Below are 24,961 nucleotides of genomic sequence, written 5' to 3' on the forward strand. Positions count from 1 at the left end.
GATAGCTTACAATGCTCCTTGGCCATTTTTCAGTACTTTGTAGACAAAGGAAGCTGGGATGAATTGGTCTCTTTCTGGAATTTGTTCTCCATCAAATGCTTATAATTTCTGTGAATACTTTTTCAACCTGGTGTCTTAGGCTACAATAGACCTACAGCCTCATTGTGCTGTGTATGTGACCGCCCACCAGCATCGCAGGCGCAAAAGCATTGTCCCTGCCTCTGTGGACAATGAGCAGTGGAAGTGGTGTTTCGTAAAACTGACTGGTCACAGGGTCACAAATCGTTTGAAAAATCAGAACCAACAATGTGAGCGGTTGCTTCTAAGTCTTCAGAATCCATCTGTGTTTTAAAGCTCTACCATAACAAAATCCAATGTGTAGACCACATAGTTGGAAGGGAAATGTACAAGGGCCTCTTAATGAAAAGCTAAGGTGGGACTCATGTCCAGGGGAAACTTCGCGGAATTTGCCAGATTCCAAATACACTTCAGGGTGTATATGACATGACCCAAGGGACATGAGACCGAGAGGGATAAGGCAAATGCCTTCTGAAGTCAGTGGGCAGCTAAAAGCAAGAGTCCAGCATGGGGCTGGATGATACTCTTCGGCTTTTCACTTCTTGTGCTGCAATCACCCCATTAGAATAATCATGGGACTTTCATGTGTCCCCTCACTAAGGGCAGAGAACATCATTTATAAAGTGAAAGGGCCTTTTACCCCAAATAAACTTCACTTACGATAAAAATCACCAGGCAGCCAATAGAAAAACAAGACAGTCTCCCGGCTAGAGCCTGTGAAAAAAGACCACGTTTTGCGATGAGGGAGAGGCACTGCTTCAAGAATTGGGAGAAAACAGCAGAGCATTTCAAGTATTCCAAAAACAAGCAGAATTTGAGAAGCCAAATATTAACAGTTAAGAACCCAAGATCAAAGCATTAAATGTTCGAAGAGAACGGGCAGGGAAACAAGCAGGCACGAGGCCCAGGGTGGCCGCTGAGGTGAAAGGGGCTTGCGGCCCATTGAGACCGCTCCTCTCAGAGGCTCCAGTGTCCTGAACAGGGGACCAAGCCGACAGGGACAGGAGCCACGATGAAAGCCCAAGCGAGCAAACCAGCAAAGAGAACAGGGTCCCAGTTAGGTCTTGTGTCTTTCTCAGATGCAAGACAGTAGGGTCCCTAGTTCTGGCAGCAGCATGGGGCCCTGGCTCTGGACCCCATCACCGGCCTGGGGACACAGGAAGTTCTTGCAGCCAAGGCATCGCTGTGGGTGTGAAGACCTATCTGCTTCCACTCCCCAGTGGCTCCAACGCAGACTGTCCGAGTAGTGCTTGGACGTGTGTGTGTGCGTGTGGCGAGTGTGTGGGAATGCGTGTGTTGTGCGAGGGCCTGCATAAGCCCCATTTCTGACACCTGCAAGCCTTTTCCATCCCTGTGACCACGTGCAGGCGCTACCTCCTCAGACCTCTCCGCGCGCCTGTTCACACTGCCTAGTGCACGACTTACAGTCATTTTTAGAAACCTTTTAGAAGTATGCAAACACGTTTGCTGATTTTCCCAGGTAAAACCTGTTGGAGCCAATGTTTTCTTAATTGAGTACTTCTAGAACAAGTCAGAAAGCAGGGAGATGTGAAGAGAGGGAGATTTTTGGCCTTTCAAATTCCATTGCTTTTGTAAGACAGTAAGTATGAAAACAAACACACTGGTGTTTTCCTGACACTTGAGTACCTTGTTCCCCCATGTGAATGGCTTCCACGACTGCACTAAATGAGGCCTCCTTTTAGAAAAAACAAAATGCACCCTAGGTAAGCTGTGTGCACCCTAACCCATAGTGATAAACCACACAAGACAACAAACTGATTAGAGCTTTCAAACACAGATGGATTCTCAAAAATATTTGTCGAATGATTCACTGACAGATTGAATGAATGGAGGGAGGGAGGGAAGGGCTTATTCAATTTTTAAGGCTTTAGTTTCTCAAAAAGATTTATTTCGAAATTCTGTAGAAACCTCCCATTTCAACAGAAATTATTTAGCACTCTGTTCCTCTCCCCCGAGTCCCATACATAGTTTTTCAGTTTTTCATAGTTTTTATGGAAATCAAGGCTCAAAGTTAAAACGTGAAAAGTGTTGTTGTTTTTTTTCCTTCTCATGTTATCTGAATAACAGAAACTGGAAATGGTAAGCAAGTTCTTCAGTCTTTCCCTGTACACAACTAAAGATTATATCCAGGGTCATTTTCTTTTAAAGGACACTCTTCTTTGCTAGTCCTGAACACAATCTATCTTGTAATGAAAAAAGGGAAAATGAGCAAACCTCGCTTGTGAGAACCCTGGCTCCATGCTGCCCCAGCCCCAGGCAAGAGGAGAGACCTGAACACTTGATATGGGCTCTAAGAGGGAGGGCATCAGGTTACTACCAACCAGCAGACAAGGCAAATTCCCCTGATGCCAGGCGCCGCCTGAGGGTGCAGGGAGGAGGCACTTCAGGGCATTCCTTCAAGGCATTGGCTTCCCGTGTGATGTCATGGGGCTGAGGCCAGTGCTCCTCCTCCCCGTCCGCTACAGCAGCAGAAGGAGCACGTCACCCCAGGACTCTCCTCTAGAACCGGGGTGTGTGAAGAGTCCGTGGACTGTCCTTCCTAAGAGTCCAGAGAGCTGCTAACACAGAGAAGTGTCCAGAATGAAAGCGAGGCAATGATATTTTTTTAATGTGGCATTTACTTTCAAATATCTAGGGGGCGAGAGGGAACATCCTGGTATTTGTTATCACAGGGTGAGGGGCCCATGGGTACTCATTGTATTCTCCTTCCAGGTTTGGTTGAAACCTCATAATAAAGTCCCTCTCGTTTATCATCGCTAACATCATGAAGCTACAACAAGCTCCTTTCTCAGACTGAAAACAAGCAAGTCCTACCTGTTCCTGCGTGAACTACCCCAAGGGTCTGCGGTCTGCATTGCCCTATCTGATGTCTGTTGTGGTGAAGCCATTAAGCCCAGCCACCGATGCAGATTAAAACAGCTGCAAAAATAGACATGGCTCCAACCTTAAAATCTAAGGAAAATAATAATTTAAAATTTAAAAAATAGCTCTGAAATGAATCCATTTTCCCACATGTAACATAACAACACTCCCTTTGAATTATGCATCACCGTGACTGTTTGGATTACAAATGTATGAATTATTCATTATCTGCAGTGGGCCCGGGTGCTTCAGTCGCACATGTTGAAAGCCAGTGCTAAGTTGGCCTGGGATCTGGGGCACCTGGGGACCCTGGGAGGCAGATTGCCCTTCAGAACCCTGCCCCACTGGGGTGGAAGAATGGAAGGGTACACTATACAGCACAGGCGTTGTCAACCCTGACCTCCTCCCACCATAAAACGGCCCCACTGTCTCCTGGCTCCCCCGCCTGTAACAGCTGCTACCCACTGGCACCACCTACATTTTAAACCAGCTGGAGACAGAGTTCTACGTGATAAGCCTGTTATATTTGCAGAGTAAGCAGGAACACCTAATGGCTTGGCCCCTAACGATTCTGGGACTGGCCTCTAACACACTACAGCAGCGTGCACTAGCACAGCAGAGGAAAAAGTAATTAAAAGAGCCTTTGTCAAAGCTCCCTCTACCTCAAGCTTTTAAAGTGCTTGGTTTATGAGTCCCAAAATGCCAATTCAATCCCACTGGCCTCTGTTAACCGCAGCAACCCCCAGGACAGCCAACGCCAATTAGGCAGGCAGCAGGGGAGAATGTGTACGCATCAGTGTGTGTCTGTGCACAAGCTCGTGTGCATGGGTGTGCACGGGTGTGCTCAGAGTCAAGGCAGAGTCTGAAAGAAGCCCCTGGAGAGAAGATAGGGTGACTCCCAAAAAGAGTTGCACTTATCTTGGTTGGGAGATGGACAGAACGGGGAGAGGACAATTAGAAGCTGGTGGTAAAATCTGACACTGATAAAGTAGAGAGGGGAAAGGCGAAGACAGAGGAGAGCTTTAAACAAGTGCAACTGACATGAGTGTTTTAACGTAATCCACAGAGCAAGCAGCCAGTCATCTGCAGTGCACACATGGAGAGGACCCAGCGGTGGAGTGGGGAGAGACAGATAAAAGAAGCAAACACGAGAGATGCCAAAACCAAGAGGGAAGAAAAATTACGTGGTGTCAGAAACCACACACAAAAGCCAGGATGAAATTGTCAACTGTGCAAAGTAAAACCCTGAGCTGGCCGTGGGCTTTTGCTAACACAGAAAATGTGTGTTTTATGTAGACAGCCCATAAACCTAAAGAAAAAGCTGAAGTATACTTTTTTTTTTTAATGGGGGACAGCAGCAGTGGGCAGACCTTGCCACCACCCTGGACACCATGTTTCCTCTTGAGAACTGCAGGCCCACCCTGCAGCAGAAAGCAGGCTGAGGGTATACAAAGGTGTTGTTTGGTTGCCGGGGACGCCAGGAGCCACATCAAGGCTGCATGGGCTTTGCTCCACGAGAGAAACTGGAGCCTGCATTGAGTCAGCAGGACACAGAGCCGGGGCCTGGCAGCCACCAGACCTGCAAAGGAGCAGGGACTTCATGGGTGCTGTGGATAATCGGACTTGCCCTCTCCTGTGCGGTTGGCTCGGTGAGACTCAAGTCTGAACACCAGCAAGCCCTTCTGATCTTCAGCTTCTTTTTCCCCCCGCTGGAGGACGAAGATATCATCCTTGACTCAAGCAGTGCCCTCGTAGGTTAAGTTTTCAAATATATTTGTTAAATGTGGTCGGAAGCCTATAAGCAGAATGCAGTTTGGGCTGGTTTCTTTGTTCTTTTAGTGGTTGTGTGATTGTCTAGATCCAAGTTTGAAGTTTTCCCAAGTCTAATTGCAATTGCTCAGGAGTTGGGCTAGTTTCAAGTTCTGGAACTATATTCGGACACCTCTCCCCAGAGGTGTGTACAAAGTTAGAATAGTGGAAAGTCTTGGCTCACAGTTTGGTTGAATGTCAAAAAAGTCCATGTTTGGCTAAATGGAATTTGTGTCATGAAACCTCAGTTTCCCTCTCTGCTCTTCCAGGCCAAATATATACTGGGTGAAATGAATTAAGTTAAGCAAAGCAAGAGGCTTGGTAGTATTTATTACGATATCTTATTGATGAGGAGCACCTATTATAATACACTTTTGATAAGCAAATGAGCTCTTGGGTTTCATGCTGCACCAATATTAACAATCTGTCACCAGATCATTTATTCACGTTGGCAATAGGTTGAGCTTCTTCTGTGAGCTCATCATGGCACAGTTATGGAGCCCTTCCCTCCAAACTCATCTTCGTACCTGCTAAGGTAGAAGCTCCCAGGGCATTTCAAGGAGTTGCTGTTCTGCCCAAACAGTGAACATAGTTTCTTCTGTTTCACACCCCACAGCTGTCAGGTGGGCTTGACTTGTTCTGTCAAAGGGATTCACAAACTGACCACTGGTCAATAACAGGTATTTCCTAGGCCAGGTGCAGGGGGCAGATAGAGTTTAAAGGTAAGTGGATCAAGTTCCCTACCAAGTCATTAGAGCAAATCTCGCTGATTCATGGGCGGTCGATTCCATGTCCTGGGTGATAAGTTAATCAACTATAACCTATAAGCAATCTGAAGATGGAATTGGCTAAGCCTTCTCAAGACACAAGCAGGCTGGGCTCAGTGCAAGTCCTTTACCTGACAAGGCCTTAAAGAAGAGTGCAGAGAACTGAACTGTCTATTTTCATTCTAGAATTCGACCCAATTCTTGACACATGGCATTCACAATAACAGCTAGGCAACTTGATTTTTTTTGCTATCACTAGGTCAATATTCTCACATCTTTGGGGAACTGAAAACAAACCACATTGCTCTCTGGAGCTTTTTGTGTACTCACAGCTGGTGGTTTTGCTGCAGGAGACAGAAGTGCTATGGGAGTGAAATCAGGCAAGTTCATAGACACAGCCTGCTGCCCCTTCCGGCCCTGTTCCTGGAGGTCCCAGGGCAGTCTGCAGAAAAGAAAAGCTGGGTGACTCCAGTTCAGGATATTTCCATTCAGTCCCTTGTCTGCCAACTGCATTCAGAGTTTTCATGTTACAGTTTAGTTCTTGTACCTATGAACTTGTGCATCAGTATTTGGGGAACATCCGGAAGATGAGATGATGAGATGGAACAATAATTCCCTTTTATTGTATATGTGAAAATATAACCGATGTTTAAATACGAGAGCTCTGTGAACTTCAGCAATCTTATTTAATCCCAAAGACATGATTTTTCTGTTCCACTGAAGAATAGCAAGAAAGCGGGTGTGCTTCTGTACTATACGTTTACACAATCAGCTGTATTCTGAGTTCCGCGTATGTAAGCAGGTATTTGCTTAACAACCTTTGTGGCTTGCTGAGTAGCATTTTGTGGTTTCTTCTAACATTCCTTGAATTGAATTTCAAATTTGGTTTTGGACTCATCCTCAAAGTAAGTACAATATCTCTAAATTCCAATAAGTTGAAATATTTTTCTTTATAATATTGTTAACCTGAAAAAAAAGCACTTCATCACTACATAAAGGAGTTAATTCCCCTTGCAAGAAAAATTAATGAAACTAAGGTAGAGCTTCTTGTGTGAAAACATTAAAACTAATCAAATTATTTTTTAAATAAGTGTAAAATTCTCTTGTGGAAAGCAGGCAGTTGGAAAGACATCAGCTTCGGGGGACACAGAGATGTTTACATCTCTTCTTCCAGCAGAGGTTCCACAACTTTGGAAAAGAAAAGAAGAAATGACGACTGAATAAGCTGGCTGTTACATGGTGTCAAAGAGCTGGTTTTGTGTTCGGGAGCAGAGGTCCCCACAAAGAAGCAAGAGATATTAGCAGAGGATGGGGAGTTCATAGATAAAGTCTAGGAAGAGCATGTTTGTCAGGAAACTCATGGGTCTGATCCGGAAAACCAGAAGCTGGATTTGGGAGAAAGGGGGAAAAAACTACACTAGTATCATTGTGAACTTCACGGGGTGGGGAATAAGAACGGTGCTAGAGAGAGCATGGCTGTGGCGGGGCCTATTAATATTCAGGAGAGAACAAAAGAAAAGGTGGAGGACAGGGTAGACCTCCACAAGAGAGCTTGATCTTTCAACACAAGATGGAATTACAACTCCCAGAGGCACAGAGGACCTAGGTCCAGGACCAACACAGAGTTGGGGGAGCCTTGTTCAAAGAGTAGAAGAGGTGAAACGATATCACCGCATTGAAAAATAAAAAGCATCACATTTATTTAGTTCTGTGTCCTCAGCCCCAGGCTCACTACTGTCTATTCCTTATTCCCTTTAATGCAATGAAAAGTAGGGTTTCTTTTTACAGAGAAGACTGAGGCTTAGAGAGTCATTCTCAGGGTCACTCAGTTGATAAGGATTGGGAATAAAGCCCTTGCTTCTGGCCGCTCTACTGCACTGCCTTCTGGGAGAACCTTCCAGAATAGAACAAACCTCAGCTTGTCTGTCATGCCCGCCAGCCCCTGGCAAGGGATGTTGCTGTGCTTCTCCCAAGGTTAGCACGCTGGAGCCCAAGTCCAACAGGAACCACCGCTGAAAGCCGGGCAGGGAGGACCCACCCCATGCCTGTCCACAGTAAGAGCTTTACAGTAAGCCCATTCATCCTGCGGTTACACCAATAGCCCCCACACTTCCTACTGGGAGACAGGTAACTTGTATGGAGGGCCACTAACCTCAAGGTGGCGGTGGCAGGGAGAGCTTACGGAAGAGGACGATAGAGAAAATAATCTACAAAGTAACAAATGCTATGGTGACTCCCCAGTGAGAGAGCAACACAGCACAATAATTGCACCTCTTAATGTAGTGACAGATGTCAGTCATCCAGGGGTCCATGGCAAGTCTAGCTCCTGTCAATGTCCCTCCTCTGTTCCATCATGAGACCCCCCCACTCTATGTCTTAGACACCCACCCCAGGGAGAACCAATGTAACCCTCCTTCCTGCCTCAGTCCAGAGCTGTCCTGTGTTCAGCAACTGCCCTTATCTCTTTGTCAGATTTGTGACACATAAATGGTAAGGCCAAGTCACTTGTCTGTGTCCTCCACTATACCGTGAGCCTCTTAACAGCCAGAACTGGTTTTTCACCCCTGAATCACTAACACAGGTCAGGACGTAACACAAGAAATCACTAGGTAACTATTTACCCAATGACCTATAAAAATTATTTATTCTCCCTCTAAAAAACCCTCAGGAAGGCTTTCTAAGATGCATTAGTCCGCTTTCCTTTGGGTGACAACAGCATAGTTGTTTATTCAATTACAAATTTCTCAAGTTCACAAATTAACCTTGATCCAGATCAAATACCAGATCCATAACACACTTTCCATAAAAAGTAATTTTTCATCATGCTAGTCCTACAACTCCCCCCACAAGGCAAATACCACTTAGTTAGATTTCTCAGACTGATACTTTCTTAGTTCATTTTGAAGATTTAAAAACATGGCATTTTTACATTTATCCCAATGAAATTCCAACCATTCTTCCACATTAGCTTAAGAAGTTTTTTTATTATTTTCAATAATAATAATCTCTCATATTTCTGTCATTGGTGTTTTCCTCTAAGTACTTAGTTAATATCTTTATTTTATTTTTTTTTAAAGATTTATTTATTTGTGCATACAGAACTGGGGTACAGGCCAGAGGCTCAGGGGCGGTGAGAGGCTTCACCAGAGACAAAGTGGGGAACAGAACAGGCAGATCGATGAAGTACACTGCTGAGGGGAGCAGCGGGCGGGCCAGGAGAGGTCTGCCGCGCCATGTGGTCACCTCCGGGGCAGGCAGGAATCGAACTCATGCAGAAGCGGCTCTAGATTCTCAGTGTTGTGCTTTAACCCGCTGCGCTACCAGGGAGGGCCCTTTAGTTAATATCTTGAACAGAACACCCAAACTCACCAGTTGCCTCTAGCCCAAAGCATTTCACATAGGAGATTTTCAATAAGATTTTTTTTAAGATTTATGTATTTATGCATACAGAACTGGGGTACAGGCCAGAGATGCAGAGGCAAGGAGAGGATTCACCAGAGACAGAGTGGGGAACAGGACAGGCCGACTGACGAAGTACACTGCTGAGCAGAGCAGCGGGCGGGTCAGGAGAGGTCTGCCATGCCATCTGGGTCACCTCTGGGGCTGGGATTGAACTCATGCTAAAGTGGTTTTAGCTTCTTAGTGCTGTGCTTTAACCTGTTGTGCCACAAGGGAGGGCCCTCAATAAGACTTTTAAGATGGAATAGAAACCTACTAAAAGTAGATCATTTGATCACAGTGTGACTTCTCCAGCCTACGTCACAGATTTGAAAGAGGAACTAATGAAGATAACCATTGAGGTCATGATGCTTTACATGAAAATGTTAAGACCATAAGCCCTTAGGGTTCATTCCTTTCTGTCAAAGTGCAAGGAGGAGAGGGAGGGGAGGGCTGGGTGGTGAAAGGACACTGAGGCCAGCAGGCTCTGGCCAGTCATTGCCAACCTCCATTCCCATGTAACCACGAGCTAACCCAAGACTTTGTATGGGGACACTGGTGCCACTAGGAAAAAGATAGACAAGCAATGTTCTCCCCCTCACAGGTCCCCACCCACAGAACTTTGAGCCAGCCATCCCATGGTGTAACGTGTCATTTTCTTTGGACAAGTTAGAAAAATACCATGCAGTCAGGTTGGAATCTCAGCGAACAGGGCACTGTGCTGAGATGATAATGAGTTGATTTCTGCCTGGAGGGAAGTGTCTGGTGCCATTGATCTGAGAAGTACTTTCCCAGTGGTGTACAGGAAACATCAAAAATATATTTACCAAATGAGTAGATGATTTAAAAAATTAATTATTAAGATTATAAATGTTATAAGTGCTCACTCAATCTGGGTCAAGGGTATAACATGAAATTATTAAAATGTAATGCAGGTTCTATTTGCAGTCATAAAACAACAATGTCCAGGGTAAAGAAAGGGAAAATCTGACCACAATTTGAACTGATCAAATTACCAAATAGAGAATATGGTTTCAATCCTGATGACACTCTATAAGATGGACCTCAAAAAATTGGGCTAAAGACAAAAAAAAAAAAAAACAAAAAAAAAAACAGAATTGCGAAGGTTTTACGAACCGTGATAGAGGAAGTGTTCAAGAAAACAATGCTGGTCAGTGGGAAAAGAAAATACTAGAAAGAGCATGATGTGATAGAGTAGAAATACTTCACACAGCAGCAGAGAGCAGACCCAGGATCAGCATTTAAAAGTGGCAGGTAATGTCAATTAATTTCTTTGGTTATGAGCTACAGAAATCACCTGCCTGAACTGGGAGTTCTCCAGTTACTGGAAAGTCTGGAAATCTGGACTTGAGATAGGCAAGTAAGAGATGCCCAAAGATTTTGATATCAGTAACTTCTTGACCATCCTGATGAATACTACCTCTAGGACAATAGACTTCTGAACATTTCCTTCATCTTGTGTCCTTCTGTTCAAATCCCAGGACCTTGAGTTTCATGAGACATGCTTTGGTCACGTGCTGCCACTTGACTGTCTCAAGCAAATGACAGGAAGTCTGGCACAAGGAACTTTTAGAGGTCACTTTGACCTCCACGGCTGCAGAACATCTAGATTGACTTGTCTAACCCAGGCAGGTTCTAGACCCTAGAAAATCCCTGTGCTCTTAGGAAGAGGGAATGGACCCTAGGATACCACTAAAAATGAAAAATACTACAACAAAGAGCTGAAGATGAGGAAATGCTTTGTAAGTAGAAAGAAGCCCTGAATGTAACATCCAATAAAGTCGCCCACATTCAAGGTATTCAAGCAAGATCCAGAATGGAATGGGGCAAGTTCCATATGAGGTTGTCAGTATTGTTGACTGAAAGCAGAGATCCTGGACTTCGAAGACCCAGAGACTGTAACTCACTTTACAGCTAGGGATATTGGGATCAGTGAGGGACTTTTTCACATTATTTCTGCCCAGATTTCCCCTCTCTCCTGAAAGTCTCTAATGCCCCCTTCCATGCTTCCTCTCCCATCTCTCATTGAGAATCGAAACACCCCACACTGCTCTGTCAGTTTCCTTATGATGGTGTAATAAACCAGGAAAAAAGACAGGGAGCTAATCAAATGGGTTGTATTTTTTTTAATATTTTTAAGCATTAGGAACATCTAACCTCTAAAGTTAAGCCATGGAAGAAATATCTGTGAAAAATGAAAAGGGACTTGGTGGAAGAAAATTAATAGTTGGCGTTATCTAACAATGCAGCAAATGTTGGCTTCCTTCTGCTACTGCTATTTTGTTTGGAAGGGGTCCAATTTTCCCTTTGCATAAAAGGAGACAAGATTTGTTTGAAGCCATTAACAGCACCAATAGGAGGGACATTTGAATTAATAACCAGGAGGCCAGTCAGCCAGGAGCAATTTTGAACATAATCATTTCCTTTAACTTTTTTTTTTCTTGCAAGACTGATATCTTGCTATATTATACTTAGTCTGACTGCCTCTGCTGAGCCAAATAATTTATCACTCCAACTCTCTTTATTTTTTAAATTGACCTAAGTGAAACATTTAATTTATCTGTATGGCGGTCTCTTTTGTGGGTTATGTTAGGTGCTATGAAGCATTATTCCCGAACATAACAAAATCCTTGGAATTTAGCAGGAAAGAGCAATATATTTAAGGACATAAGCAGATACTCTGGAAATAATGCTAAGATCAGAGAAAGATACAAAACCACATATAATGCAAATTTTCCTTTTTTGCTCTAAAAGTAAATTCATACAAAAGTGAATTTTTGGTTTGTGCTCTTTTAATCCCCCCCTGCTCGTTTTTATATAATTGCAGTCTGCTATGTCTTACTGTGTGACATATTGCTTAAGTCCTCAAGAGACTCTCACAGATGCTCAGGAGTTATTACCCAGCGTTGCCAAGTCATCTCCCCTCAGCTCACCTCCCCCACTGTGAGGCGGCTCTTGCCTGCTACTTCCCCAGGAACACAGTCTCCCAGGCTCCAGGCACACCCTCCAGCGATGCAGCTTCCAACTTGCCGATTCTGGGCCAAGTTCTGTGTAGGTTGGGGAGCAGTCAGGCCTGTCTTTCTTAAGATTATGCCCTTAACCCCTTCCCACCCATCCTACACAACTGTCTACACCATCTTTCTAAAATTCACATGAGATGTATGTTCCTTCTATCACCATTTTCTTAAGAATTTGTTTTTATCATAAATGGGGGTTGAATCTTGTCATTCTTTCTCTGGATCTATTGCTACAAAGGTATGATTTTTACCTTTCTTTCTGTTAATGTGAATTACATTGATCCATCTATAAACGTTGAACCATCCTTGCATCCCTGGAATAGTTCTTGGTCATGATGTATGATATTTTTAATGTATCACTGAACTCGATTTGCTGTGATTTTATTGAGGAGTTTTGCTCCTATGCTCAATGAAACCCAGGTGTCTCCTGTTTTGCAAGTTTTCAATGGCTTCCTAAGACCTCTCCTATAAAACCAAATCCTCATGTCTCCTCTACACCACTTGTGGCAGGAGCTAATTCCCAGGAGCATGTGGGGGTCCCCATGGAACAGCCTTTCCCCGAGTGCTGCAAGCCCCCTACCGCCAGTAAGCTCAGACATGTGCTGGGCCCCCCTCTCAGAGGATTGTGCTGCCACCGACTCCCGAGCCCTGGGCAAATGACAGCTTTGCTTGACAAGTGACAATGGTCCACATCCTCAAAACTTATTTAGATGTTGCTTCCCTGTGAAACTGTCCTGACCATCCCCCACCCCAAATACCCATACTGGTTCCCATGGCACTTTGCTCTCCTATTTCCTCTCTTCATTTCTGTCCTACTTCCCCCAATCTTCTGCCAACATGTATTGTGTTTTTTGCTTCCTCCTTCACCCATTAGCGAGCTCCTGTCACCTTGGTATTCCCAACACCCCGCCTGGGCCCTGTCACAGACCAGGCAGCCAATACACTACCGGGAGCATAACTGACAAAACAAAGAAACAGATGAACTGAATAAAACAAAAAAATCTTCAGACTTTGAAGCCAATTAGTGGTTACTGGGAGAGAAGCGGGTAGCAGAGTGAATAAAGCCTGTAACAGGACAATTGTAATGGTAAAGGATGGAACTGGACTCTCCATGGGAGCTTAATGTCATGGATCCAGATGCTGATTCGCAATGACATACAGTGCTATAGTGCAATGTTATGTCAAGGACAGAGAGAAGGGATGGGGGAGAGACAGCAAAAGTAACTGAAGCTCTTTCTAGGAACCTGGGGATTTTCAATATCCTGAGCACATCCTTGAGTTCATGTTTCTTCACCTTCTATTCTAGAAGGTGGCCTTCTCTCCACCCAAGAGGGGTGTCGTTTGGTTTCTGGCCTGTGCTCTTCCAGCCTCCAAACCTGGGAGCATGTGTGCAGGGTACATGCTAACTGGTCAAATTCAAACTCATCAGTCAACACTGATTGTGCATGGCTCAGCCCAGTGACCCAGTGCTGAGCGAGGACACTGAGCAAACAAACGCCCTCACTCTGGAGCCTGCCCTCCCAGCTGGTAGCCGCTCCAAGGGAAATGCTTCACCTTATGCTACTCAACAGTCCCACCCACTCCTGGCCAGGGCGGGTTCTCACTGGGAGAAGAGGGTAGGAAGCCAGGAGACTGCCCAGCCTGGGAGCTGGTGAGGCTCCCAAGGCCACAACTTCATTTCCTCCAAAAACAGAGGTTTGCTCCTTAGTAGACTTGATGAATACTGCCGGGTTCCCTGTTCAAAGAAGACATCTTTGCTTACCCACGGAGAATATCACATCCCAGACGCCTCAGCTATACCTTTCACATTCAAAACCACCCCCACTTTACAGAGAGCTGGGGCTGAGGGAATATCTAATCTTAGCAGTAAAACTCACATTTATCATCTACAGATGACCAGTTTAGAAGGGAAGACAGAAGCAGTGGAAATATCTCCAGGACCTCTACAAGGGATTAACTCAACTGAGTGTGGAATGTCAGTGCCTTGCCGACTGATAGCCAGCGAGGAACGCGTTTCTCTGTCTAAAACTCAAGTGACTCTTGGAAAGGGCTCACTGCAGACACCACGCCCGGGCATTTGTGTTTCCAGTGAGCCTGGCATGTCTGGCTGCTATCAACACAAACGTCATATGATCACTTGAGAGACAAGCCCAAACCGAGGCTGGGCCTAGCCTCTGGGTCGCCATTACATTAAACCCCAGAGTTGCTATGGTCAGAGCTTACTGGGATTATGTGGTGAGGTCACCTGGACCAGCTACTGAGCCAGGAAGCAGAGGATAAGCCATCTGATAGACAGGTCACGGCTCCAGCTACAACATCACCATCAAAACAATGTCGTGGACAAGTCTAGAATGTGTGGTGATCAAAGGTGCAGCAAGCAGGCTAAGGCCTTGCCACAGTCCTAGCTTTTAATTAGTAAGGCGTATGTAAATTTTTGACAGGGTGTTGGGATACTTCACTTAGATCTGGTGAGCTGATATATTGGCCAGGAGAATCAGACTGTGTTTTATTCAAATGTTTTTGTGGGCTTCTTTATTTTATTCTTTTATTTTATTTGTCTGCATTAACATTAACAAGGGGCAGGTTTTCTCCTGAACTTGGTTTTTGCTTAGCTCTTCGAGGCTCCCTATTGCCAAATGTGAGCCTTTGTTCAGCTAATATCTGCTGATCACCTAGCATGAGCCAGGCTCTGGGCTCGTCACTAGGGATACAGTTCTAAACACAGCAGAGGTATTATCGCCTGTCCCCACAGGGCTGCCAGTCTAGTGGACAATGTGTTCTAGAAAAAAACTCAGATGGTTCTCAGACTTTTCTGCAGAGAGCCAAGGACTATGAATCCTCAACCACACAGCTAAAAGTAGTCCCCAAACGGAGTAGCTCTCCTGTGACCTCAACTGACAGCCCAGCCGTGGATAACCTGAGGCTGACCCTGGTAGTCAAGATGTCTGGCTGTGCCATTATTATTATCAGTATCATCATCATCATCATCATCATCATCATTATTAATTCTAATTACATTTTATTGAAGATTCTCTAAGGACGAGGCCCTCAGCTAAGGTTCTTACTTAGTGATCAGACAGTGGCAGGGCTCGGCCTTATCTGTACTGGCCAGAGTCTTCCTACTTAGCTTGGGAGGTGAGGTAGGGGAGAGGAACCTGAAAGGTTAGTCTGTCTCTTTTACCAGAACAGTCATCTGACTTCTTACCCTGGGAAGGTAGTAGGATTCTGCTAAGCCCTGAAACAGTGGGAACACTCCTTACATCACAAGAGGGAGAGAAAGAGAGCGCCCGTGCTTCCTCCTCTTATAAGGTTGCTAATCCCTTCTTGGGGGTGCACCCTCAGGGACTCCTCTAAAGTTAATCATTTCCCAAAGGCCTCACTTCCTAGTCCCTATACACTAGAAAGTAAGGCTTCTGCGTTTCTGGAGGAGTCAGAATCAATCTTTTACAATTAATGTGTGTTATTACAGATACTACAGCTATCCTTGAGTAGAAAAAGAAAGGAAATTGAAGATACAATAGCTGACTCAAAATGCCCAAAAAGGGATATTCATTCCTACAGGGCTGTGCTCCCAGTGGTGACCCAAAATGTATAGTTTTAGAGAATTTCTGGGCCCTCCCTGGTGGTGCAACAGGTTAGGACCCAGCACAGCAAGCTGGCCATAGTTGCTTCAGTGCGAGTTCAAACCCCAGCCCCAGAGGTGACCCACAGTGCTCAGCACACCTCTCCTGACCCGCCCACTGCTCCCCTCAGCAGTGCACTTTTTCAATCTGCCTGTCCTGCTCCCCACTCTGTCTCTGGTGAATCCTCTTACCGCCCCTGCACCTCTGGCCTGAACCCCAGTTCTGTATGCATAAATAAATAAATAAATATTTTAAAAGAGAGAGAAGTTCTGATTTGAAACAATTAAGTCTTTAAAAAAGTACATTTTTCTCTCTTGGGATCCCAAGGCAACTTCTGTTTCTGAACTGTCTTGCCCTAGAGAAGAAAAGAGACCTAAGGGTGGCCCGTCTCCTCTATGTTGAGCTGTTAGACTGATCCCCTGAGGTGACCAGGAGGCCCCCCATGATGCTCCACCCCAGGACAAACCATGCAAGTGTATCAGACTGAGCAAGGCTTTCCTCAAGGAGAATTAACTGCATCGCACCAGAAAATATTTACTAGAGGCTGACCTGGAATCCAGCCCTTTCAACACTTCATTTTAAACTAGAATTCTCAGACATTAGAATCTGAATCTGAAACTCCTTCAGGATCTCTGCATGGCTTTGAAATCTCCAAAAAAAGGAGAAGCTGGCCATGCCCCTTCGGTCTCCGCACAGGACAGTAGTCCCTGCTGATTCATAATGCAAACGAGGGTTAATCCCCTCCTTTCAGAAATCTGCACCCCAAATTATTATTATCTGTTTTCAACCACAGAGCATGACAAGTCGAGTGGCTGCCAACCTCTCTGCCTTTCCCAGTTTAAATAAATTGGTCTGGCATTGAACGGGTTTTCCAGTCTGACATGCGCTGCAGACGGGAATGTTGTTTTATTAAGATATATAGCAACATAAAAATATTTGTAGAATCAGTCTATCTTACTCAGCTTTAAAATCAAGGACAAGTTTTCAAGTCATCTCATTTTTACAGATCAAATGGACTAGTGAGAAGTCATGACGAATGCTGGGAGGAGACATTGTGTTTATTTATAACAGATCACTATTATATCTAGTTTCTGTGTACTAGGAAACGGAAATAGGTTACTGCAAAACCTTCCCCGCCCCCATAACCTAAAAGCACTAAACACTTCATCTGAGCCCTAGTGCTATATAATGTAACCTTTTCTCTTTAAACAAGATTTGGGTGGTCTGCATTTCCCCTGACTACCTTGCCCTTACCTGAAAGGACATCTCTTAGAATAGCTGGTTGTTCTTTGAAAGGGGTCATTCCTATTTCTCGCCCTTTAAGAGTCCTCCCTTCCCTAATTGAGTCCACTTCAGACCCCACCAAAGGAGATGAGCTGGTGAAAAGAAATGAAACTGAAACATGGGCCTGGTGGAGGTGACTGAAGCTTCTTCATTTAAGGGGTCGATTCCTTTTCTCATATTATAGTGTGGAATCTAAAACACCCCTTGAAATTCAGGTTCCTATCTTTAGGACACCCTAAGAGAAGCCACCTCCACACTGTCTCCCTCCTACTACTTCCATCCCATTAGGCCAGAAAAAATCAAAAAAGTCAGGCTCAGACTCTGCTAGAGGGGCAGTGAGAAAGAAACCAAACAAATAGGTGTGTCATAACACAGGAAGCACAAATTTAAGTTTTAACAAAATTGATCTAAAGAAAGGTAAATTAGATAACACACGCCAATAAGACTGAGTACTAACCGGCCTACCCAAATGCACACATGAACGCTGAGTCTTTCTAGAGCATTTGGAAACAGCCTAAATAAGGAAGGATCTCGGGGATGGATTTATCCCTCCATCATTCCTTCCATCCCTTCAACATCAATTTATCCTCTGCTCGGTGCTAGGCATGGTGCCAAACGCTGGCAACTCAAACAAGTGGAAGCTTTGAGTCTTGTCCTCAAGTTGCTCAAAGTTCGAGTGAACGTGTAGGGAGACAATGTAATAAGGAGACTTTGATGACAAGTGTACCCAGAACCCTGCACAGGCTGCTCAAGATACACAAAGGAGGGAGGGGCCAAAAAGCCACCCCCATGAGGTGGTCCAGCCCTGGCCAAGGCAGCAAGTGTGTGTACAGTATATATGGCAGACGCTGCACTGACCAATCTTGTCATGTATGAACTCGCTCATGCTCCTACTGACCTGTGTGCAAATGCCAGCATTATCCTCATTTCACGAGGGGAGGAAGACAAAGGAACTTGCCAAGCCCAGCGACTCCTGCAAGGTAGAGCTGGGGTCTGAACCCAGACAGCCCAGCTGCAAGGCTCATACCCATAACCCCCAGGCTCAGAGTTTGCCAGACAGACATGAAGTGACATTTTCTAAGAGGCACGGTCATAGTTATGTTGACGTGGCAGTCAGAGAGCACAGCAGTTGTCAGTGGAGCTTAAAGATCCAACGTTAGGACAGTGGAGGATGACCGGATGGAGAAGCCCTTGGCTTCTCAAACTGGGCCAGGAATCCCCGGGCACGCACAGCAATGACCACAGCACCAGCCGCAGCTTAGCCTGATTCTCCCAAAGATTCCAGTGAGGAGAGCGTGGCTGCTTAATCTGCTGGCAGAGCCCTTTAAAACGTAGTTGTAAAATATTTAAGTTTACAAAAGACAGGTTTTAATATCACCTTGAGATCTAACTTTAATATCGTTTATCAACTTACAAAGTATATTGTATTGTAAAATATAAATATATTATAAAATAGGAGATTATATTATGGACTAGGATATGAAATCATGGCAGTTTTCCTTGTCTCTTCTTACTTTTGACACCTGATGTAAATACCTTTTTGAAAATTTAAAAATTTAAAGTCAGTCATTTTCTTACATCATTGTTAATTCTGGGGCAGTATTTGATTTCTCCCTTCAGGTTTAGACTCTGTATTTCTCCCATCACCATCACACCCTTGATCCACCTCCACTACACCCTTATAAAATCAGATTTCCAGCAACTGAAGTAATTCAAACTAATTAAAGTGAATAAAACAACTCATGGTTATAGAAGTTGGAAGGTACCTCTCTTCCTAACATTCCTCCTGTCTTTCCTGAGAGAATACCTCTATCTGTGCTTACACAATCAGATAAAATATATGTGCACAAAATCAGTGCATATCAGTGCATGAAATCAGTTGGTTCTGCTCATGAATGTGGAGATGGCAGGTGCCTGAGTCCACAGCTCATTTTGCTCACAAAAGTGTTCACCTTGACAACCCTCTAGCTCCTTCAGACTGTCACACATGGTCCATACACAGCGCTCCAGGCTGTATCTCCCCAAACAATACCAAAACAGCATGTCACTAGAGCCAGCCTCCTTCCTGGAGGCTTTATACAGTGGTCACCCGATTTTTTCCAAAGATGTTCTCCTACCTCATAGGAAAATGGCAGCTTAGGATTTGACTTAAAAACAAATGGTCTTCCCAGGGCTAAACATTTAATACCGTTCCAATAGTCTCTTTTTTACAAGATGGTGTTTCCCTTGCAGATTGTGTGAAACAACTTCAACTAAAGTAAACGCAAAGCTTCCTGGATCATTTCCTCAGTCTACTTAATTTGCACTATTGAAATAAAACATGTATAAAACCACCAATGGAAGTTTTCATGTTTTTTGTTTGACTAAAACTTTTAAAAATATAATGTCAAGGAAATCCCACGTTCACAGCAGATGTTCGTGGATGGGGCCATTCGGTACAGACCATATGAAGGAAGCCAAGTCAAGACGTCAACCGCCAACGGACTCATTGGCATTTCACTGATTTTTGCTCTCCAATATTTATATACCTGTCAGTCTCAAATTTATTCTTACCAAAATGACTAAACAAAACAGAAAGTACAAAGTTCTGCTTTCTCTAAGTCAGCTCAAATACCCTCAAATCATGGCCAACTTCTGGCTCCCTAACTCTGCACACTCTCCCTTTCTGGTGATACTTCTGCCCCTGCCACCACCTCCTTTTCCGGTCTCAGTATCCATGTCTTTTTCTCCCACAAGCTCTCTCCTCTTCACTACCCGCAAGACCACTCATTCTTTATTTCGCCCTCAGAAATTCCGTGAGGGTGGGAATTTCAAGATGGCGCCCTCAGAAATTCCATGAGGGTAGGAATTTCAAGATGGCGCACCACCACTCCCAAAGTTCCTTGCACAGAGTCCACCCAATGTCTCTGTCTGAACACACTGGGCTCGCACAGATTATATACCCCTTCTGCTGGGGACCAGAAGCTGTTCCAAGTGTTCCACACACATCATTTTGTTTACTTCTCAAAACAACCCTGTGGAATAGATACTAGATATGGAAGCTGAGAGGCGACACACCAACTGTCAACCGCTGGGCTTTCTTGTCTCCCAAACTGCTCCCTTGATTTTCAGACCTTATGTGATTATAAAATCTTACGCCCTTTTGGAAAAAAAAAATAACAAAACAAAATCAAACAGAAAATTATAAACCAGAGACATCCCGCAGGGGAGAGGGAGGGAGAAGGACCGCAGGGAGGGAGGAGCACAGGGCATTGTGGTAATGGTGAACGGGTGAATTGGGGGAGGAATTTCTACGGGGTCTGTACTTAGGGGGGCGGGGGTTGTTTTGAAATAAACATTGTTTAAACATGAATAGTGATGTAAAATATACATAAATAAGTTTAATTTTTTTTAAAGATTTATTTATTTATTCATTCAGAACTGGGGTACCGGCCAGAGGTGTGGGGGGGTGAGACGCTTCACTAGAGACAGAGTGGGGAGAAGAACAGGCAGATTAACGAAATACACTGCTGAGGGGAGCAGCGAGTGGGTCAGGAGAGGTCTGCCGCTCCATATGGGTCACCTCCAGGGAGGGCAGAGATTGAACTTAAGCTGAAGTGGCTCTAGCTTCTTAGTGCTGTGTTTTAAATCCGCTGCGCCACCACGGAGGGCCCTAAATAAGTTTAATTTTTTTTAAAAAAAATCTTAAGCCCTGGCCCTCCCTGGTGGCGCAGCGGGTTAAAGCACTGCACTAAGAAGCTTAAGCCACTTCCACATGAGTTCGATTCCCGCCTGCCCCGGAGGTGACCACATGGCGCGGCAGACCTCTCCTGACCTGCCCGCTGCTCCCCTCAGCAGTGTACTTCGTAGATCTGCCTGTTCTGCTCCCCACTCTGTCCCTGGTGAAGCCTCTCACCGCCCCTGAGTCTCTGGCCTGTACCCCAGTTCTGTATGCACAAATAAACAAATCTTTAAAAATTTAAAAAAATAAAATCTTAAGCCCCTTTTACAAACAGTTTAGTAAACTCTGAAACTATTCTTATTATGCGAACCATCTTAGTTTTAAATCTTTGTTGTATGCTTTCTTGTCAGCTTTTGTACCTATCCCTTAGACTGAAAGAGCTCCTGGTAGTGCAGCCACTGTTTGAGGTGACAGAGAGGGGCAGGTTTCCCTTATGTTTTCACCAAGATCAGCAGCAATCACACAATCCAAGCCTGCGTTGTGAATGCACCAGGACACCAGAACCTTGATCTCTTCTGAAATCCTCAGCTGTGAAAGCATATTCATCTTTCCCCTAAATTTTAAGAAATTGTTATTCTGGTGGTGCAGGGGTTAATGTCTCACCACTATCAAGCTATCCCAGCCGGTGTGGCCTGAGTTCCATGCCCTGCCAGGGACTCACATGGCACAGCAGACCTCTGCTGTCTCGCCAGCTGCTCCCCTCTGTAGTGTATTTCAGTCAATCAGGCTGCTCTGCTCCCGACTCTGTCTTCAGTGAATTCTTTCACCCCTCACCACCTCTGGCCTACACCCCAGTTCTTGTATGCACAAATAAGTAAAAAAAAAAATCTTTTTTTTTTAATCAGCATTCCATAAAGTTAGAGTTCATAAAAACTGCCCACATCTGAGTTTGCCTGGCCCGTGGTTACAGCCATTCTCCCATGGTGCCCATAAGTAGCATAGCGTGAACTCAACTTCTGCCTTGTTCATTAAAATTTATCAAAAGGAGCAGTTTCCCTCAGTCCTCCGTACTCTCTGAGAAATGAAACTGTCAACAAGCTAAGTCAGGAATTTTTCTAGAAGTCTGCTACAAAAGGAACAAGTCATCCAGGGGAAGGCCCGTCGCTGAGTCCTGATCTCAGTCCGGGAAATCTGTCATTTTCTGTCTTGTCCCCTGTATCACTTGCATTCATCCACATTTGGCAACCCTTTGCCTGATCTACACACCCTCCCACACACACACTCAGGCTTAGTCGCAGGGAAGAGGAAACTCAAGACACAGCCATATTTGTTGTCTTACGTTTTCTTTCATTTACTCTTTACTCAACTAGACTCAGACTTGTGACTGCAGTCTCTCCTTGCTGTGCCCTGCACACACATACACATGCATGCACACACATGCATGCTTTCACTGTACTAGAAGCAACCCCAGAACGCAGTAGAGTGCTAGGACATGGTTGTAGAGCTAAGCTCCTGACACTTGAACTTCGCCTTCTAGTCTATTTCCCACAGCCTGCGCCAGAGCACTGCGCTGTCCGCAGCATCCCACCAGCACTTACACACTAGGACCTGCCCTGGCCACAGAGCCAACCGTCTCTCAACCTCCTTCTTTCTCGCCTTTGCTCTCCCCCCACCCCCACACTCATTTCTTTCCTCGATTACTCACGCTCACTGTGTGCTGTTTCAGGCCCTCCCTTGTCACTGACTTTGCAAATCAATTCAAGAGGTAGAAAACTAGTAATCATAGCATCATTCGAAAGCCTCTGCACCTATCTGAAAATGGAAATAGGGACAATTATTTCTGCTTGACCTTCCGTTAGAGAAAGGTTGTGGTGAGTTGGGTCTTGAAGGGTGTGTAGGAGTTCCAAGGCAAAACACAGGAAAGCCGTGGGAAGGACTGAGCATGAAAATAAGCAGGGTTTGTGTGACTATGGTGTGGGAGGTGCGGATGAAGTGGCTTTTGTTCACTCGTGTGGACGGATCCTGAAACAGCACACAGTCACTTTCAGTAAATATTTATTTTGGATTTTGAATGAAGTTGGACAGAGTCTGATTTTAAAGACCATGTTATGCCTTGCTGGGTAGTTTAAATTTCAGTTTGTAGATAGTAAAACTCGCTAAACTTTTTTTCTAATCTGGTACAATTAAACCTGGGTTTTTAAAAGGGCATCTCAAGACTGTGCATACACCTCAAACATATGCTAAAATGCACTGTTATTTCAATTTTTTAAAAAGGCTGTGCATAACAATTCAAGGGGCCAGTTTTGGGGGGAAGGATAGCATCGAGCTAAGTGCCTTTTTTAAAAAGATTGATTTATTTATGCATACAGAACTGGGGTACAAGCCAGAGGTGCAGGGGTGGTGAGAGGATTCATCAGACACAGAGTGGGGAGCAGAACAGGCAGATCAAAGAAGTACACTGCTGAGGGGAGCAGCAGGCGGGTCAGGAGAGGTCTGCTGCGCCATGTGGTCACCTCTGGGGCTGGGGATCGAACTCATGCAGAAGTGACTTAAGCTTCTCAGTGCTGTGCTTTAACCCGCTGCGCCACCAGGGAGGGCCCTAAGTGACTATTTGTTAATGGATATATTGATTTTGACTAGGCTTATCCCTTCCTTTGTAGCATTAGTTCCAAGTCTTGTTCTTTGTGGGAAATCATCTTCCCACCCTATGTTATGAATTCACTTCATAGTGAAGCCAAAGTCACCACAGAAACCCCTGAAATCATGAACTTTCTTCCTGCCACTCTTAGTAGTTTCCCGCAAGATCTCAGTCACTTTCACACTTATTTCTAAATGGTATTTGTTGTCCTGCCTATTACCCAGCTGTCACCAGCTTCTCAAGGATTTATACTCTTTTCTCTGTCTCCATCTTAAATCCACTGCACATATAACCCTGTCAGTATCAGACACAACTTGAGTTAAATGTAGGCTAGTATGTTGCCTTTCTAACACACCTCTGAGAGATGTAGTCCCTTTATTTATTGTTTTTAAGATTTCTTTATTTATGCATACAGAACTGGGGTACAGGCCAGAGGTGCAGGGGCAGTGAGAGGCTTCACCAGAGACAGAGTGGGGAGCAGAACAGGTTGACTGACGAAGTACACTGCTGAGGGGAGCAGCGGGCGGGTCAGGAGAGGTCTGCTGAGCACTGTGGGTCACTTCTGGGGCTGGGATCGAACTCATGCTGAGTCATATCAATGACAAATATATTTATCATATCAATGGCAAATATATTTATCATATCAATGGCAAATATAGAAAGCTATTATAGGAAATACTTTCAGTCTACCAGCTCACTGAGCATCTGTCAGTTCTCAGCAAAGATCCCTGTTTCTCCTCAGTTTGGTGCCCTCCTTACACTGCTGAGGGGAGCAGCAGGCGGGTCGGGAGAGGTCTGACACGCCATGTGGTCACCTCCGGGGCAGGCGGGGATTGAACTCATGCAGAAGTGGCTTTAGCTTACCTGCTGCTCCATCAGAGAGGGCCCGGAAGGAGTAAGTTTTTGGAAGGAATACATTGTAACATTAGCCTGGCAAGTGGGAGAAGAAATTTGTATTTTTTATAAAATCATGATAAAATTTTAGATCTTTTTTCTTTTTCTGGTCCCCCTGAAAATAATTTCTCACATACATCTGTGGCAGCCCACAGGCCCGTAGCCATTTTATATACATATGGCCCGTGAAGTTGGGAAGTCTTTGTTCCCAACAACATCCTGAGGGGACTGCACTCACTCAACAACACAGGAGAAATGTGTCCCTACACAGGTGTGTGCTCTTGAGCTCCTGAGCCATCCTAACCAATTATACAAAGTTGAACACCTATGGCATACTTATGATTGGTCCAAAAACAAGACTTCTATGTTGTCCAGACAAGTATTTATAAATCCAAAATACTAAAGCTTTCCCTAGGAAATCACTGTACTATACTGGTAGTTTTAATTTTCATGGAAATTGCACTAATTTTTAAACTAACAAACGAAAGATGGAAGAATGTACAGGAATCATTGAATGGGACTCAATTTTATTTTCATGTTTATTTTTTTTTTACCACAGAAATATTATATTCTTAACATTACTCCCAAGGAGATTATTCCATTTAATTTCTTAAATATTTCCACGATAACCATATACTTGATCTATAGATCTAGAAAGAAACAAGCAGTGAAATTCAAGAAGGCAGTTATTTTTTTTTTAATTTTATAATAGTTTATTTTTACATATTTTTGTGCATTTTTCCATCTCATTTGCAATCCCCTTGGGCTTCCCATCACTGTATCACCCATGTGCCATTACCAGATTCCAGTGCATTTCCCTCCCCCCACTGGTTTTGATCCCATTCCCC

Source organism: Condylura cristata, unplaced genomic scaffold (assembly GCF_000260355.1).
Source record: "Condylura cristata isolate star-nosed mole 26May11 unplaced genomic scaffold, ConCri1.0 scaffold00001, whole genome shotgun sequence".
NCBI lineage: Eukaryota > Metazoa > Chordata > Mammalia > Eulipotyphla > Talpidae > Condylura > Condylura cristata.